Consider the following 13,019-nt stretch of genomic DNA (forward strand, 5'->3'; position numbering starts at 1 on the left):
ATAGATGTCTTACATGAAATTGTGTCTTCTCTAAGGGAGAAAACTGAGAAAGAAAAGTGCCCAGGTTGGGATGTCCCTGGCAATCCAGACTCTGCACTTCCAACACAGGGGGCACAGGTTCGATCCCTGATTGGGAAACTAAGATTCCACATGCTGTTTAGCATGGCCATAAATATATAATTTAAAAAAAAAATGTATCCAGGTCTTTCTTGGTGTCTTTAAAAAACCTCTGCATAAAAGAGGAACTTGATCAAGGTACTCAAAGATACCAAAGGTGCTTGGGGAAGTAAGAAGAGATCAGTGTCACGGCTATGAGAGAGCATTTAAAACCCCACTGCACACATTTCACAAGCTTAGAGAACTATAGTATTTGGAGAGTAAGGGGTGGCATTTCTTAAATTAGCAAGAGGGGGAAAAGACCTAAAAGGTCGGGCAGGGGAATGCTTGGTTTTATCAAAAATTGATGCTTCTTACCTATAATATATATTGAACCCAAATAATAATTACACTGTAATCTGTGTTCCTGGGCTTCCCAGTGGCACTAGTGGTAAAGAATTTACCTGCCAATGCAGGAGACATAAGAGACACAGTCTCGATCCCTGGGTCAGGAAGATCCACTGGAGAAGGAAATGACAACCCACTCCAGTATTCTTGCCTGGAGAATCCCATGGACAGAGGAGCCTGGCAGGCTACGGTCTGTAGGGTCGCAAAGAGTCGGACGTGACTAGAGTGACTTAGCACAGCACACAATCTGTGTTCCCAAGGTAGACCATTCCAGAATCAGAGTTTTAACAAGGAGCAAAAGAATGGCTTAAGAAATAAAACTCATGTCATCCTAAAAACCAGACACTGAAACTTTCCAGAAAAAAACGCATTTCAGCATGATTGTAATTGTATGTTTCCACCACACTAAAAAATCAAGCAACTACAGCAAGAGTAAATTTTGTTTAAAAGACATGTATTAAGCACAAATTGCACATCCAGAAAAGGCTCAGTTTGGCTATGAAACTGACTTCCTGCTAAAAAGTCAGGCAAGGTCAGATAAAGGGGACTTAGCATCATGGTCGACCGCAAGGATCTTGTATACCTTTGGGAACAGGAGTTGCCCCCACAGCTAGCGACCAGGGTAGCTATTCAAAGGGAGAAGTCTTTTTCTCAGAAATCAATTTTCAGGAAAGAGAAGTTGGGTTTTCTGTGGTTTGACAGCTCTGACCAGTCTTTACTGCAGCTATTTATATTTTTAAAACTGCTTTCCAGTAACTGTGAGCAGCCCTCGAGTTGGCAACTGTCCTAGGAGGGTGGTGACCAGGGCCTGCTCCATGAGGAGGTAGGGGGAGGGGAGAAGGGGAAGGGATGTGAGGACTGGATAAAACAAGGGGCCCAGAAATAGCTAGTGGCATTGCAGTGAGGCGAGGGAAGGGCACCTGGTGGGCTAAGGGCAGCGGGTGCCCTCGTGCTGACTGAGCCCCTGGGCGAGCTGGCATCTAGGCTGCCTGAGGGGGGCACTCAGATACAGCTCTACTCTCTGCTGGTCTCCCAACACGACCATGTTCATGGTCACTGAAGAGATGAGGAGAGGCTCTTGAACAGTAATTCTTAGTAATCCTGGCTCTTCTCTTTATTGGAGGTTTCAGAGGGTCCCCTGGCCACCAGTGAGGTGGAGGGGTGCAGGCCCTGGCTGTGCCCAGGCAGGAAGGTCACACTCCCCTCTAGGCTTGTGGGGAAGGCTTGGGTCTTCTAGGGTCCCGAGGTGCTTGGTTTGCCTCTTTTCGGCTCCAGAGGGGAGAATAAATGAGCACAGAGGTACATGCATACCAGAATTGCCAGTGTGATTCGTTCAACTTCTTTTGAGGAGAATTGAAATTCTCTCTCAACCTTAGTTCTTTACCTATTGAAGCTAGTTTTTTGTTTGTTTTATGGTGGTGCCATGGAGCTTGTGGGATCCTAGTTCCCTGGCCAGGGATCAAACCTGAGTCCTCAGTAGCAAAAGCTGAGAGTCTTAACCACTGCACCACCAGGGAATTCCCTGAATCTAGATTTTTAACTTATTTATTCAATTGTGTGTGTGTGTGTGCATGTGTGCTCGGTTATGTCCGACTCTTTAAGACCCCATGGACTGCAGCCCTGCCAGGCTTCTCTGTCCATGGAATTTCCCAGGCAAGAATACTGGAGTGGATTGCCATTTCCTCCTCAAGGGGATCTTCCCGACCCAGGGATCCAACCTGTATCTCCTGAATCTCCTGCATTTGCAGGTGGATTCTTTACCACTGAGCTACCTGGGAAGCCCTTATTCAACTTTAGGAACAATTAAATCTCTGCAATTTTTTTTATAACTTGGTCCTTTTTATGTAGCACAGACACCTTTTTTAAAAAAAGAAAAAAAAAACTTCTATTATGGACAATTTCAAAAATACAAATTTAGAGGAAATGACATAGTGAATCCTCACGTTCTACAAATCCACCTTAAACTGTTATCAACTCACAACCAACATTTTTCGTCTTTTATATCCTTCCTTACAACCTATCACTTCAAAAAGCAAATCCAAACCACTCCAGGCAAGCTTCTGAGTTCTTTGACCTGCACATAGTGGTCCTCAAGTGGTCCTGCTTTCTGGTATGACAAGATGTTCCAGGTTCATCCTGTACTTTTGCTGTTCCAGTGGAATTAGCCATTTCCTTAAATAAGAAACAGTATTTTGAGAACACAGTCTGGGTTCTCAGGGTGCTGTGCATCAGCTGATCACCGTTTCTAGGATACAGGGCCCACTTGGGCATTCTTTTCAGGCTCTAGTAAACATTTGGACTCACATCACTACAATAGGCCACACTTGGCATTGACTTCACTTAGAATAAGGATACAGGACAGGAAACAGCCCACCAACAGGGGAGTCGCAGGCCTTTGTCTAGGTACCCCCATTCCCTACCCCTTGGAGGAGGTCATCAAAAGGATGTGACTGCCGGTTTATCCATGAGCTGGACCCAGGCAGTCAGAGGTTCCTCATCCACTACCCACTCCTTGGAATGCATGTTCTGCCCTGTGTTCCCACAGTGGGAGCTGTTCCAAGGATGCAGCCTTGAGTAAGGTTTTGTTGAGACCATCTGGACAGTATACATGGCTGAACCCAGTTAAGGCAATCAACCCTCTGTATCCACAGGTTCCATAGCCTTGAATTCAACCAACCTCAGATGGAAAAGGGTCAGAAAAAAATTCCAGTGGCTTCTGAAAAGCAAAAGTTGACTTTACCAGTGGACCAGTAACCACATGGCATTTACATTGTATTTATAACTACTTACACAGCGTTTACATTGTATTAGGTATTTTGTGTAATCTAAAGATGATTTAAAGCATAGAGAAAATGTGCATATATATTATATGCAAATACTATGCCATTTTATGTGGGGGCTTGAGCATCCATGGATTTTAGTATCCATGGGGGTCCTGAAACCAATCCCCTGAGGATACCAAGGGAAGATGACTGTTTGAACTTTTAATTAAGCTTCTAGCAGACAGGTGCTGGAGGGTGCCAGAAATCCATTCATCTTTCTGCATCCTAGGACAAGCCTTGTATGTGAGTTGCTTTGTTTGTTAAAGCCTCCCACCTACCAACCTTGAGTGGTCTGCCTCTTTCTTCAGTCTCTCTTCCCTGTACAGGAGCCAGTTTGCAAACTGACACCACCTCCCCCTATAAATTACCAGATAAAGTACAGGATGCTTAGTTACACATGAATTTCAGATAAACAATGAATATAACCCTCATATGCCAATTAGAAACTAATATTCTAATATTAACAATATTTTTATGGGACTAGCTTGCTTCCTTGTTCTCTCAAGGGATATGTCCAATTCCAAGAGTCATACTTCTCAGGAAACTTCAAAGCCACAGCTTTCCAAAATGTCTTTCTAATTCATTCACTGTCTTCACTGCCCAGATACAGCAGGTCATTTTTACCATAAACAGTGTTGCCTAGTAACGTTGCTGACATTCTACCTTCGTCAGATTTTCAGAAGAGAACTATAAAATGTAAACTTCACAGAAAATGAGAAATGATTTTTTTTCAGCCCTATGCAAATAGAAGCCTTTTCAGCAGTCAGAGCTAGATCAAAGTAGAAATAGATGACAAAGGAAAAGATTTTCCACCTGAGCCAGGAAAACCCCAGTGTTTCCCTACTGTGCATTCTTGACTACTCACACAAAACACTTCACTTCTGACCTGATCCCCAGATGTGTGGAGGTTTTTCCCTACACCAAGCAGAAACAAATGAGAGGCAGTCAAGAAACAACAGTGCAGTGTGGGGCAGGATTCTGCTTCCTTCTCAGAGAATATACCTAACAAAACACCGTTGAGTTCTTCTGTGAGACCTGAAGCTCCAACCAGCCCGAGGATGTTAACTTCAGGCTGAGCACAAGATTTCTGGAACCCCACCCTGTTACCTCACCACCAACCAATCAGGAGAAAGTCTGCAGACAGTGGAAGACAACAAAGACTCTGACCCCTGCCCCCCAGGGGTTTCCCCCTTCAAAAACTGTCATGGCCCCAGCAGAATCTTCAGAGCTGGTTTCTGGACATGAGTTCACCTTCTCCCCAAGTTGCCAACCTCCTGAATAAAACAACTTTTCTTTTCTAATCAACACTCACTCTTGTGTATTGGCTTTTGCGTGGCAAACAGCTGAACCTGAGTTTAGTTACAGTACACTTTTTTTTTCCTTTACTATTAATACATATGCTTATAACTTTTAGTAATGAAAAATGGAAGACATATAGTGTTGAGTCATCTGTCCACAAGGAGTTATTTAGTACCTACTATATGGTTGGCATTGCTTTAGGCATTTGGAATACATTATTGAACAAAACTGACAAGGTTCTGCCTTCTTGGAGCTTACATTGAGTGGATGAGGGAGACACACAACAAGCGATTAGCATAAGAAATAAGAAAATTGCTTAATAAGTAAGAGATGATAAGTGTTAAGAAAACAAAAGTAGAGCAGGATGGGGAGCTGGAATGCTGAGTAGTGGGGCAAGGGTTGGCTGCAGGGCTAAACAGGGACACAAAGGCTCCAAGACAAAGGGCTTAGTCCACACGACTATCAAGAGAAGTACACCTATATACAAAAGTACATCTATGACCTAACCTGTTAAATTTATACTTTAACACCGATACTACATATATATCCATGTGGTTTCTTTACATATCTCATATTTTCATAGAAAAAAAGTACTCCAAAATATCTACAGTGGCTATCTGTGGAAGAATGTGGTGATTTTTTAATTTAATTTTTTTTATAGCTTACTGTATTTGCTGTGTTTTATAACATCAAATAGTTCTAGTTTATTATCAGAAGTAAAACAATATGTAACATTACATGTTTAAAAAAGCAGAACTATTTTACCTTTCAACCCCAGGAAAGGTGTTCTTAAAGGGGCAAAAAAGTGTGGTTTGACAGCAGTAAGGGGTCTGACCTTTCTGAGGAGACTGTATTCTTCCCCAAAGGGGAGCTTTACCTTTAAATAAGGAGGCAGCTGAGTCATGAGTCAGGAGTTGGATTTCAAGGGAGCCATGTGTAAAGGGTAAATTTCTCAAAATTCCACCTCTACACCTAGAGAACCACGCTCAGAGTGACTCGAATGCTTCTGACACTCTAACACCTGCCTCCCTGGTCAGGAATTAATACAAAAATCCATTTTTGGAAATAAAAACAAAAAATAAATGGGACCTAATTAAACTTACAAGATTTTGCACAAGGAAGGAAACTATGAGCAAGGTGAAAAGGCAACCTTCAGAATGGGAGAAAATAATAGCAAATGAAACAACTGACAAAGAATTAATTTCCAAACTATACAAGCAGCTCATGTAGCTCGATACCAGAAAAACGAACAACACAATCAAAAAATGGGCCAAAGAACTAAAGTGACATTTCTACAAAGAAGACATATAGATGGCTAATAAACACATGAAGAGATGCTCAACATCACTCATTGTTAGAGAAATGAAAATCAAAATCCCAAACGAAGTATCATTTCATGCTGCTCTGAATGGCCACCATCAAAAAGTCTACAAACGATAAATGCTGGAAAGGATGTGGAGAAAAGGGAACCTTCTTACATTGTTGGTGGGAATGCAAACTGGTACAGCCACTATGGAGAACAGTGTGGAGATTCCTTAAAACACTAGAAATAGAACTGCCATATGACCCAGCAATACCACTGCTGGGCATACACACTGAGGAATCCAGAATTGAAAGAGATACATGCACCCCAGTGTTCACTGAAGCACTGTTTACAATAGCTAGGACATGGAATCAACCTAGATGTCCATCAGAAGACGAATGGATAAGGAAGTTGTGGTACATATACACAATGGAATATTACTCAGCTATATAAAGAAAAAAGAACGCATTTGAGTCAGTTCTAATGAGGTGGATGAAACTGGAGCCTATTACAGAGTGAAGTAAGTCAGAAACAGAAACACCAACACAGTATATTAACGCATATACATGGAATTTAGGAAGACAGTAATGATGACCCTACATGCAAGACAGCGAAAGAGACACAGATATAAAGAACAGCCTTTTGGACTATGTGGGAGAAGACGAGAGTGGGATGATTTGAGAGAATAGTATTGAAACATGTGTATTACCGTATGTAAAATAGATGACCAGTGCAAGTTCGATGCATGAAGCAGGACATTCAAAGCTGGTGCTCTGAGACAATCCAGAGTGATGGGTTTGAGGGAGGTGGATGCAGGATGGGGGGAACATGTGCACCCATGGCTGATCCATGTCGATGTATGGCAAAAACCACCACAGTATTGTAAAGTAATTATCCTCCAATTAAAATAAATAAACTAAACTTTTTTAAAGTCCATTTTCCTTGAAATCAATTAGCAAGTACAGTTTAGCAAGGCTTGGACTCAGCAAATATAAGAAGGAAGAGCATGCTCCTTGACCTTAGGGAGTTAACTCAACCAGAGATTATCCTTCCACTGGGAAAGAAAGAGACCTGTGGGACAAGGGAAGATTTGGCAGAGATTCATCAATGCAGAAGCAAATGTGAATCAGCAGGATGTTATCAGATGCTTGAAAGATGGGTACATAGAGGAGGGAAGGGCTCCAAGGGAGGAGCGCTGGTGGAGAAGCAGAAAGAGGCAGAGGCCAGCAAGTCCATACTGGAGGCACAGGTAGTGCTGTGAAAAGCCTGTGACCTGAACTGATACTGGAGATTTTGCAACCTAATGACCCCGGGGAAGGGGTCATCAGGAATTGCACTCCTGGCCACGGGTCTCTTAGCAAACCTGACCCACATGAAACCAAAGAGCAAAGAAACACTTGTGGCTCGTGATGCTGACGCAGCCATCCCATCGCTGCCAACCAACTTGACTCTCAAGTGTTTACTTACTTGGTCAGAGGGAAGCTGGGTACAATCCCACTTTCATCACCGAGGCTTGCTTCCCTGCATGATCAGAAACATGGTGGGGCAGGTCCTGGCCAGAGGATGAGAGAATGAAGGGGGACTAGACATGTTCCTGGGGGAAAATGTATCTTTCTCATCCTAATACATGATGTGCTGGGAAAAGAGAAGACCAGCTACCCCAACCTGGGGGTCAGGGAAGGCTTCCTGGAGGAGACAGTACTTGAATTGGTTGAGAAGAGCATGTGGGAGTCTGAGAGGAGAAGAAGGTTCCAGGCAGAGGTAGCAGCACAGGAAAGGGAATGGGGCATCTCTTCATGCAGTAACCTCAGCCTGGCTGGAGCCTGACATTGGGTGCATGGGCAAGGTAAGGGGCAATGCTGGAGTGGAGGCCACCTCCTCTGGAGGGCAACAGGAAGCTTTGAGGGTTTTAAACAATGGAGTTAGCTGATGATTGATATGGAAGTTTGCTAAAGTCACCAGTGACCCTTGCGTTGCTGAATCCATTCTGTACTTTTCAGTCTGCATCTAACGTGAATTCTCAAGGTAGCGTTTGGTCCCATTGCCCTCTCCCTCCATCCGAGAGCATTCTCAAGTCTTGACTTCTCAGTCACCACATTCTCCTGGTTTTCTGTCTACCTCCCTGGTCACTCTTCTCAGCTTCTACTTTGACTGCTCCTTCTCTCACTGGGCTCTGAATATTCGTATTCAACAGGGTGTGTCTTGGCACCTTCTCACCGTTCACTCTTGCTCTCAACCAACTCATTTATTCCCATGGCTTCACATGCATCTATTATACATAATAGAATTAGGGGAAAGGAGAGGACTCAGAATCAAGTCAAATCAAGCATAGGGTCCTGTCTCCAGTAGTCATGGCTGAGTCTGCATGTTCATACTGAACCATGAACAATTGTGGGATGAGTCAGGGTGGAAAGGGTCAGAATTAGTAGTTCAGAGATTAGTAGAGGCATGCAATGGCGGGGGGGGGGGGGGGGGGGGGGTGGGCAGGGAAGAGGAGAGTTGCAGATTAGTACAGTTAGTGTCCTGGATCAGAAAGAAAGCAGAGAACACAACTCACTGTTCCCAAGCATGGAGGGAGTGGTGGACACTGATGCACATTAAAAGACCAAGTCCGAGGTCACAGAAAAATGTGATTGCAGAGAGGTTCAGGAAAGACGCGTAGGCCCATCTGACTCCAAAGTCCAGAAAATCACCCAAGGCAGGGATCCAGACCACAAGAGCAAGGCCAGCAGACTGGTGGCCCTGGCCTGGCTTGAACTTCTGCTGTGGTGTGGGCAGGCAGGCAGGCATCCAAGGATGTGCTCCCAGACGAGGACAAAGGCTTGGGGGTGTTGGTGGATTCTGTGTGCAGTCCAGACCACACTGACACATTCATGGTGAGACAGGGAAATCATGAGCCATTCCTGGTCCCTTATGGTTTCCAACCTTACATGCCCCAGGACAAAGAATTTAGCCACTGATAAAGCAAGTTCCTTTGGTGCTTCATTAGGAGTAAGGCTGCAAACAAGATCCAAACATGGTCTAAAGAAATTTTTGTGGCATTTACAATCAGCAGGAAAAGGCAGATTATTCAGTAAATGATGTTAGAACAATTGACTATCTATTTAGAAAAAATTAAGTTAGAGTCTTACCTTAAAATCAAGAACAAAAATAAATCTAATAATTAGTAATTAATTTTAAAACTTCCCAGAAAGAAAAGCCTAGGTTCCAATGATTTCATTGATGAATTTTACCAAACATTCAAAGAAGAACTAACACTACTTTTTCACAAACTCTCCCCCAAAATAGAAGAAAGAATATTTTCTAATTCATTCTTTGAAAAGACAACCCACTGCATGGGAGAAAATATTTGCAAATCATATATCTGACTAGGGATTTGTACATGGAATATATAAAGAACTCTCACAACTCAGTAATAAAAAGACAACCCAATTTAAAAATGGGCAAAGATCCAGGTAGATATTTCTCCAGTGAAGATATACAAATACCCAGTAAATACATGAAAATAACTCAGCATCATTAGTCATTAGGGAAATGGAAATCAAAATCAAAATGAACAGACATAGAGAACAAACTTATAGCTATCAAGGGGAGAAGAGGGAGTGGGATGGATTGGGAGGTCACAACTGGTATATACACACTTCGTTGTTTAGTAGCTAAATCATGTCCAACTCTTTTGAGACCCCATGGACTGAAGCCCACCAGGCTCCTCTGTCCATGGGATTTCCCAGGCAAGAATACTGGAGTGGGTTGCCACCAGTCCAACCCAGGGATTGAACCCATGTCTCCTGCATTGACAGGCAGATTCTTTACCATTGCGCCACATGGGACCTGCAATACATTTTCATGTCTGAGTGAGAAGCTGAGAATAGCCAGCCTTCCACGCTGAGGCAGCAGGCTGAAAGCCCTGGGGGATCTTTGAAATGTTCAGTGTAAGGAGAATTTTGACTCAGCGTTTCTACTTCTAGAATTGTATCCTCAGAAATGTTTCAAAGGCACCCAAGGAATATTTACTACAGCTATGTCTGTAGTAGTAAACAATTAATGTCCATTCATAGGAAACTGGCTACAAATGATGAATCCTCACCGTTAGACACTAAATGGCCATTAAAAAAAAACTCAATTATTGATGACATAGAAAGATGCTTGAAATGCATTGTTAGAGAAGAAAAATAAGTTACAGAACAGTATGTCTAATGTGATCCCAGTTTTGAAAAAATAATGGTATAGATGTTTGCATAAGCATAGAAAAATTTCTGGATAAGTGCACCATGAACTATAGCAGCAGTTACCTGTGAGGACTGGATATTTGGAAGAGAAAAAGTATGGTGGGGGGGAAGGAAATTTTTTTGTGTGTACCTTTGAATCATTTTTACATTTTGCTAAATATGGAAAAATAAAGCAATTACCTTAGGAGAAAACCAGGAAGGAAGCAGAGAAGGTGAGAGGGAAGGTACAATATAGGAATAGTAATTAACATTGATTTTTACCTAGGTGATGGAGTTTTGGGGAATTTTTCCCATTTGCCTATCTGCATTTTCTAATTTTTCAATGAGTTTTTATTAGTTGTTGAAAAAATAGTTAGAAATAAAACAACGTCCTAAAGCCTTTCTGCTCACCAGTTGAACAGATAAGGAAAGACTTGGTGACATGGGTACAAAAGGAGATAGTTTCCAAACAATGAAACCATTTAGAAGAGAATGTTAAGAGAAATGGTGCTGGAAACACACATAGAAATGAAATCCTGGTGCTTCCCCGGTGGTCCAGTAGTGAAGATTCCATGCTCACAAAGCAAGGGGCATGGGTTCGATCCCTGGTGGGGAAACTAAGATCCCACATGCCACCTGGCACAGTACAGAAAAAAAAAAGAATGAAATCCTCAGTCACATCCTTAGTAATCATGAAAATGTCTCTCTGAGGCATTAGAACTTCAAAATTTTAATGTATTTGTGGTGCAACATGAACTTGAACCTTGAAAGTTCTCTTATGCTAATTGATCATTATGGACTACAGTTCCCAAGTGACATGTGTGAGTCCAGATGGTAAATAAGGTAACATTTTAACTTGTTAGAAGTCTTAGAACTCCTTTTGTCTTTTCTCCAATTGGTAGGTAAATAATCGAGTCAGGTAGATTCCCTATCTTAAAGCAAGATGGACAAGGAAGTTTATTCCAACAATATGACATTTTTGAAAACCAATCATTTTTTAAACTTTAACAGCATATTTGCATATGTGTGAATATGGTGTGTATATCTATCTATCCACATATATATACTATGCTATGTTAGGATACGTATGATTACCAGACATATATGGTGGGGCTTTCTGAGAGGGAGTAGACAACTGGGGAGAAACAAGCAAAGAGAATAAAATGCACTAAAAATGTATGAAATTACCTTTATGTATTTGTGTTAAATAAAAAATAGATTCAACAAATATTTAAGGATTTACTATAGGCAGGCCCTTTTCTAGGTGTTGAGGTGGGTACATCAGTGAACAACTCTAACAAAGATCTCTACCCTCAAGAAGCTTACATTCCAGAAGATAATAAACTTTAGACATAACATGTTAGTAAATCATAACCTACATAACTGTGGTGATATGTAAGAAAATAAGACAAAATATTCAATGAATGAGTAGGAAACCTACACTTCTCCTGTCTTTGCCCTAACACTACGACCATACTCACAACATTCTGACACTACATGTTGGGGGTGTTTTCCAGTTCTACAGTTGGGTCTGCAACTGGGAGACCAGCTGGGTCTCCCACAAATTAACTCAATTCTGACACTGTCTTTCAGGAGATAGCATCAGATCCCACATATTAAGGGGATCTGAGGCTGCCCCCACTTCAGATGCCAATCACAAGCAGTCAGTCCCAGGTTACCTGCAACTTTTAACTTGGCTACAAATTGGGGGTTCCCACAGCCTCTTCCCCTTTGGATTTGATTCTTTGCTGGAACAGCTTATAGAACTCAGGAAAAGGTCTACTTATGCTTAAAAGTTTATTGCTGTGTAATAAAGGATGTGATGAAGGATGCAGATAAACAGTCAAATGAAGAGATACAGAAGGTGAAACCTGGGAGGATCCTGACCACAAGAGTTTCTTCCCCTTGTAGTTGGGTGAATCACCTTCCCAGTATACACATGTTTTCATCAACCTGGAAACTCTAATTTCCATACATTTAGGATTTTTATGATGGCTTCATCACATTAATAGGATTGATCATAAACTCCATTTCCAGTCCCTCTTCCATCTCTGGAGAATGGAGGGGGAGCTGAAAACATCAAGCTTCTAATCATAGTTGGTCTTTCTGGTCACCAGTACCCATCTAGGAGCCCACCAGGGGTCATTTCTTTGGAACAAAAGACACTGCTAACACCTGGGAAATTCCAAGGGATTTAGGAATTCCATGTCAGAACTAGAGTCAAAGACCAAATATTAGAACATAAGATGCTTCTAGTGGTCTTATCACTTAAGAAATTACAAGGATTTAAAAAACTCTGTGCCAGGAACCAGGGACAAGGACCAATATATTTCTACCATCTCACAATGAATAAATATAATTTTTAAGAATTATAATTAATGGTAATTAAGTGATAGATGCATACAAATTAAAAGAATATATACACATATTTTAAATTAAAAAGAAAAAATTGCTTTATCAGTAATTTGTTATTTAATACCATTAACATAGAAATATACTGGTGTGACACTTTCAGTTCAGTTCAGTCGCTCAGTTATGTCTGACTCTGCAACCCCACGAACCGCAGCATGCCAGGCCTCCCTGTCCATCACCAATTCCCAGAGTTTACCCAAACTCATGTCCATTGAGTCAGTGATGCCATCCAACCATCTCATCCTCTGTCATCCCCTTCTCCTCCCGCCCTCAATGTTTCCCAGCATCAGGGTCTTTTCAAATGAGTCACTTAGCAGACAATAAAGGAAATTTTTATTCTAATAAAAAAACCTGAAAAAGCACATAAGAATTAGGTGGCCTGAATTCTAGTCCTGATTCCACCACTGCCCAAACTGGGGGTAGTTACTTATTTCTCTATCTGTATCCTTAAACTTGCAGTTGGGGATAATA

This window comes from Cervus canadensis, chromosome 6, assembly GCF_019320065.1.
Source record: "Cervus canadensis isolate Bull #8, Minnesota chromosome 6, ASM1932006v1, whole genome shotgun sequence".
In the NCBI taxonomy this organism is placed as follows: Eukaryota; Metazoa; Chordata; class Mammalia; order Artiodactyla; family Cervidae; genus Cervus; species Cervus canadensis.